Source organism: Hemiscyllium ocellatum, unplaced genomic scaffold (genome assembly GCF_020745735.1).
Source record: "Hemiscyllium ocellatum isolate sHemOce1 unplaced genomic scaffold, sHemOce1.pat.X.cur. scaffold_98_pat_ctg1, whole genome shotgun sequence".
NCBI classification, from domain to species: Eukaryota; Metazoa; Chordata; class Chondrichthyes; order Orectolobiformes; family Hemiscylliidae; genus Hemiscyllium; species Hemiscyllium ocellatum.
Genome location: NW_026869341.1, coordinates 111747 through 117746, shown reverse-complemented (window position 1 = coordinate 117746; position 6000 = coordinate 111747).

Genomic DNA, 6000 nt, shown 5'->3' with positions numbered 1-6000 from the left:
CCATTAAGTCTCCTAAATTTCTGTCTGGGAAACACGAAAAGAATAATTCACCCGGGGTATAGCAAATAAGGAAGGACATTCATTTTAAGAACAACCATCCGACCTAGCCAGGATATTGGGAGTGCATCCCATCTTTGAAGGTCATGTTTAATTTTGTCAAACAAATGGACATAGTTCATGTTAAGTAAATGATCAAAGACAGATGTAATGAATATACTGAAATAGGGAAACCACTCCCGTAACCAATTAAAAGGAAACCAGGATTTGCCTTCAACATCAGGTATTTCCCTGAGACCTCCCATAGGGATGGCCACAAACTTTGTAAAATTAATCTTATAGCCCGAAAAGGTGATAAGCGAATTAATGCATTGCATCACGTGAGCTGCCGAAACTGTGGGATTTGACAAAAACATAAGAGCCTCAACTGCGTACAACATAATCTTATGTAACTTCTATCTTACTTCTGGGGCAGGTATGTTGGGGTAAGATTTCCAATTGTGGAGGATGCCACTGAATCTAAGATTGTAGCAGGAATGGGGAAGAGATCAACCCTCGAGTGCCACTTCTGCGGGTTAAAGGAGAAAATAAAATCCCTACTTGTGAGGTAGATCTGCCTCCAGACATCCACCAGCTCGAGTTCTGCCAGAGAACTAATTGCTTGCATTATAATGAGGGTATTGGGGGACCTTTGGACATTCTGTCCACCGTGGGGCCATAAGAGAGTTGAAATCTCCTTCTATGGTAATCTGCCACGATGCAAGATAACTGAATTTGGGAAATGCATCAACTAGGATTTTAAGAGGGCGCGCCGGGGGGCAATAAACATTCAAAATACTGTATTATTTCCCATAGTTCAAGATTCTGGGGATGCTGATCCTTCCGTGAATGTCTAGTACAATCCAATAATTTAAATGGAAGATTCTTCTTCACTAGTATGGATTCTCCCCTATTCCTAGTATTAAAAGATGATAAATAAATCTGATCAAACCTGCCCTGCTGTAACGTCAAATGTTCCTTGCCATCAAGGTGCATCTCCTGCAATAGGACAACATCCACCCTCTCTTTTTGAAGACTAGAAAGTACATTTTTCCTCTTGACTGGCAGATGGCTCCCCTTAATGTTCCAGGTACAACATTTAAGCACATCAGTTTCCATAACACACTGTAGCAACATTTCAACTCTAGAGTTTCACATCAAATTACACATCGCTGATCATTAATGGAAAAAAAATACTCATAGAGCCTAAAAACTGTCCAAACTAAAACTAATACAACTAACAAGCTCTCAAAACGTTCCAAAGCTAAACACATAAAAAAACCAAAGAACGAAATAAAATCCAAAATGCCAATGACACTCGATTGTGGAATTTACCCCCCACCGCCCACTGGGGACGCTTACATATCTCAAAACTTTATTTTGTGCTCGCTACCAATAAAGAATCCAGGGCAATTAACAACAAAAATCGGGCTTGAACTGCCCTTCAGTCGGCACTTAGTCATCACAACTACATTTGTAACTCCCTCCAGTTGGAGCTGCACCCCAGACACAAGCAAAGAAAGAAAAAAAAAGTATTAATACTAATGAAGAAGTTAAAACTGAGTACTCTACCCATTCCAGGCTATAATTTAACACTGGTTAATAGCAGAAAAATCCAACAAAATTTCTTTCAGAGAGAAACATGGTTACCTAAATATCCAACTTACTTTAAAATGTCCACAAACTTTTCGCTTTCTCTTGAGAGTCAGACGGGATCACGGATCCATTCAAAGCAATACGGACACCGCTGGGAAGCGTTAGGAATACTGAATCCCGAGTTCCCTTACTCTTCTCTTGATATCATCAAAAGATTTTCTTTCCTGAGTCACCGCCGCTAAAAAGTCCTAACAGAACATAATCCTGGAGCCCTCGTGAATTAAACCCATCGGCTCTTTCCCCTGGGTTCTAAAGCTTCCATCAATCTTTGTTTGTCCCCAAAACTAAGTAATCGCGCAAGGACAGGATGAAGATGTTGGTCTGAGTCTGACTTCCACGCCGTAACCCGATGAACTGTCTCAGTCTTCACCCGTCCCTCCTCAGTTTCGAAGTGAAGGAATCGCTGCAGCCAGTTCTTGAAAAAAACTCACCAGCTGACCACCTTCTGTCCGCTCCAGCAAACCGACGATGTGTATATTCTTCATCCTGTTCTCGAGCTCATCATCTTGTTCAGTTCGTCATCTTGTTCAGTTAAGGTGCAGACCTGTTTTTCAGTGGCGAGGATCCTCTCCCGAGAGGAATCGATCACGGTCTCTGTCGCTGCAGTTCGGCCCTTGGCATCGTCTGTTCTGTTTCCAAGGCTGTCAAGTTGCTGCTCATGTTTCTGGAGCACGGCTGAGAGCGGCTCTAGCCACGGCTGAACGGTTCTTCAATCATGGCTTCAATCATTTCACGTAACTTGGTGAACTCAGTGACCAAGGCCTGGTGAGTAACTGGGTCCATGGAACGAGCGGAGTGGGTTGCAGCGGCGGTCTCAGGCATGCTCGATGCTGACGGGTGCACCGCTTGTTGGGACTTACTTGATCCTTTCCCGTGTTTTGTCATTTCCCTTTGACAAACCGGGATCAGTAATGATTCAATCACTCTTCTAGTGTTGAATTTTAAGTAAAGGGCTGGGATGGGGCGGGATAGAGAAACACTTTGCCCGTGTGTTGATGCAGAGCCCAGCAAAGCAGACCTTCTGGATCGCCGCCATCTTGTATTCCCCCTTAACATTTTATCGATATTATCATTTCATTTTGCATTATATTCCTGCAGGTTCTGAAGCCATGTTATTTGATACCACTGTCTACATTTTCCCCTCACAATGCACATTGCTGCCAATTCGTCGATAATCCTTGACTCTGTTGTTATTTTTGAACCTTCCATCTGTGACTCAAAAAATTCAGTATCTCTGCCTCCAATACTCTATGGGGAAGAGTGTTGCAAAGACTCACAGCACTTTGAGAAAACAATTATAAACATTGTGATCTGAGTGTGAGATTAGTCTTTTGTGTCTCCTTATCTGAGAAAGGATATAATTACATTGGAAGCAGTTCAGAGATATTTCATTACACTTATTCCTGGGATGAAGGGCTTATATTAGAAAGGCTTTTAAAGGTTACTCTTAGAATGAGAGAGAGAAATAAAACATATGAGACCTTGAGGAGAGAGGATTAGGTATATACCCACTGGGTGTTTGTATAGCCCAAACTTGTTGTCATTGTCATAGAAGCTCTACAGTGTAGAGGCAGGACGTTCCGTCCATTAAGTCCACACTTACCCACCCAACAGCATCCCCACTTGGACATGCCCCCAATCTTATCCATGGAACCCTGCATTTCCCATAACTAACCCACACATCCTTGGGCACTATGGGCAATCCACTTTAAACTGTACATATTTGGACTGTGGCAGGAAACTGGATCACTGGGTGGAAACGCAGAGAGGCGTGGGGAAAATGTTCAAACTCCACAAGAGGGTCGCCCGAGGTTGGAACTGAACCCATCTCCGTGGTATGTGCGGCAGCAGTGCTATGCACAAATCCACCATACTCCTCCGCTAGTGCTGTTCGTAACTTGTGGCTGTCTAAAGAAATCTGCCTGACTTGTTCTTATCACTGAATCTGACCCAGTCTAAGATCTTTATCATCAGCCATTTCACCAACCTGGTTACATTTAACATTTGTCGTGAGCAGTGGAGGAGTGGGACGAGAAAAGGAAACAGTGACACCCTCCATCCTCAGTCACAACTGGAGTGAAAAAAAATCACAAAGTGGGAATTCATTCAGGTGGGAATTCTCCTTCCCAGAAGTTTGGGAGGGCTGAATCCTTATATTATGTCGAGGTTGGCTTCATCTGATTTTCCATAGACAGGTGAATCAGGGATAATGGTGCATGGAGAGCAAAGTGCAGGTGGGAACGCCATGAGATAAGCCATAATCTGATTTACTGGTGGAGTAGTGTCAAAGGGCCGAAAGGCCCACTCGTGTCCCGGAGCCCTACATTCTGATGTTCCATTCAGCCCTTCGGACCTGCTACACAGGGGCAGATCGAGCCACTCCGATGGTTAGGTATAGTTTTGGAAATGTACTTGGAAATTCCAGGCTGGGTCAGGAAGTGACACTGACCCCCAATCCGTGTTTCCAAGCTTCCCCTCCACAATTTCTGCTCCAGCTGCAAGTCATGTCCCAGATTCAATATGAATACAGTTCCCAAAGGTGCTAAATCATGGTTTGGATCAGTTCGCACGTTAGTGACTCATTCAATCAGCAAAAGCAATGAAAGAAATTACACTCTCAAAGGAACCTCTGGACTTGTGATTTCATAACGTCGCTAGTATTAAGGTGCGTCCCGAGATCTAAGCCATTTTGGAACTGAAACGGAGGAATGGACAGAGAGGCTACAGAATGACATCGCATCCTTTTGGTTCTCTTTAAATCACTGAGCAGCAGGAAAATGTAAACGGGAGCTCGAGTGGGAAAGTGAGGCAGTTGCAGCTCTGGTGAAACTCCTTCTTTGTGAGTCACTCAGCAGCAAGAGACGTGAAGGTGACTCAGGCGTGAGAGCTCTTCACATCGAGAACAAAAAGCACTCAAGTGCAGTTAGCACCTCTTCCGGAGTGGGGGAGGGGTGAGTAGTAACTTCTGTTACTATGTTCAGAAACTGCCTTTTAAGTTGACGTGAACAGAAACTGCATTTCTAATAAGCACCATGGAATTTAGCAAAATTTATTGAGTCGCTTGACCAGGTTGGAGAAAACCTTTACCATGCTTTGCACACTAACTAAATGGAATTGCATCACATTTCACAAAGAGAGCAGATTTGTTCGAGCAATTTCCAAGGCAGGTTTGCAGATGGGAAAGCAAGAAATAAAGCTCCGTGCTTGTCCGTGTAAAAGGCTGCAGTTGAAGAACAAAGCAGTTTCTACCCAGTTTCGAGCGGGGGACCTTTCGCGTGTTGAGGCGAACGTGATGACCGCTACACTACAGAAACAAGCCTCAGCCAGATGCCCTGCGGTTCAGTGGCATCCAGCACTGAAAGTTGAAGACATTCTACGTTTCACTTTTCTTTTTCCAATATCTCGTTGTTATCCAGGGTAATTGACATATTGAAAATATTTTTTTAAAAAAAAAGAGATTTTAAATTGGTGACAAAATATAGATATGGATATCGTCACCAACCTGCCCCCTGTAAAAACGCCATCCCATATTCCCAATTCGTTCGTCTCCGCCGCATCTGCTCCCAGGAGGACCAGTTCCAGTACCGTACAGCCCAGATGGCCTCCTTCTTCAAGGACCGCAGATTCCCCCCAGACGTGATCGACGATGCCCTCCACCGCATCTCCTCCACTTCCCGCTCCTCCGCCCTTGAGCCCCGCCCCTCCAACCGCCACCAAGACAGAACCCCACTGGTTCTCACCTTCCACCCCACCAACCTCCGTATACAACGTATCATCTGCCGTCATTTCCGCCACCTCCAAACGGACCCCACCACCAGGGATATATTTCCCTCCCCTCCCCTATCAGCGTTCCGCAAAGACCACTCTCCTCGTGACTCCCTCGTCAGGTCCACACCCCCCACCAACCCAACCTCCACTCCGGCACCTTCCCCTGCAACCGCAGGAAATGTAAAACTTGCGCCCACGCCTCCTCCCTTACTTCTCTCCAAGGCCCGAAGGGATGCTTCCATATCCGCCCCAAATTCACCTGCACCTCCACACACATCATCTATTGCATCCGCTGCACCCGATGTGGCCTCCTCTATTTTGGGGAGACGGGCCGCCTAATTGTGGAACGCTTCAGGGAGCACCTCTGGGACGCCCGGACCAACCAACCCAACCACCCCGTGGCTCAACACTTTAACTCTCCCTCCCACTCCACCGAGGACATGCAGGTCCATGGACTCCTCCATCGGCAGAACATAACAACACGACGGTTGGAGGAAGAGCGCCTCATCTTCCGCCTGGGAACCCTCCAACCACAAGTGA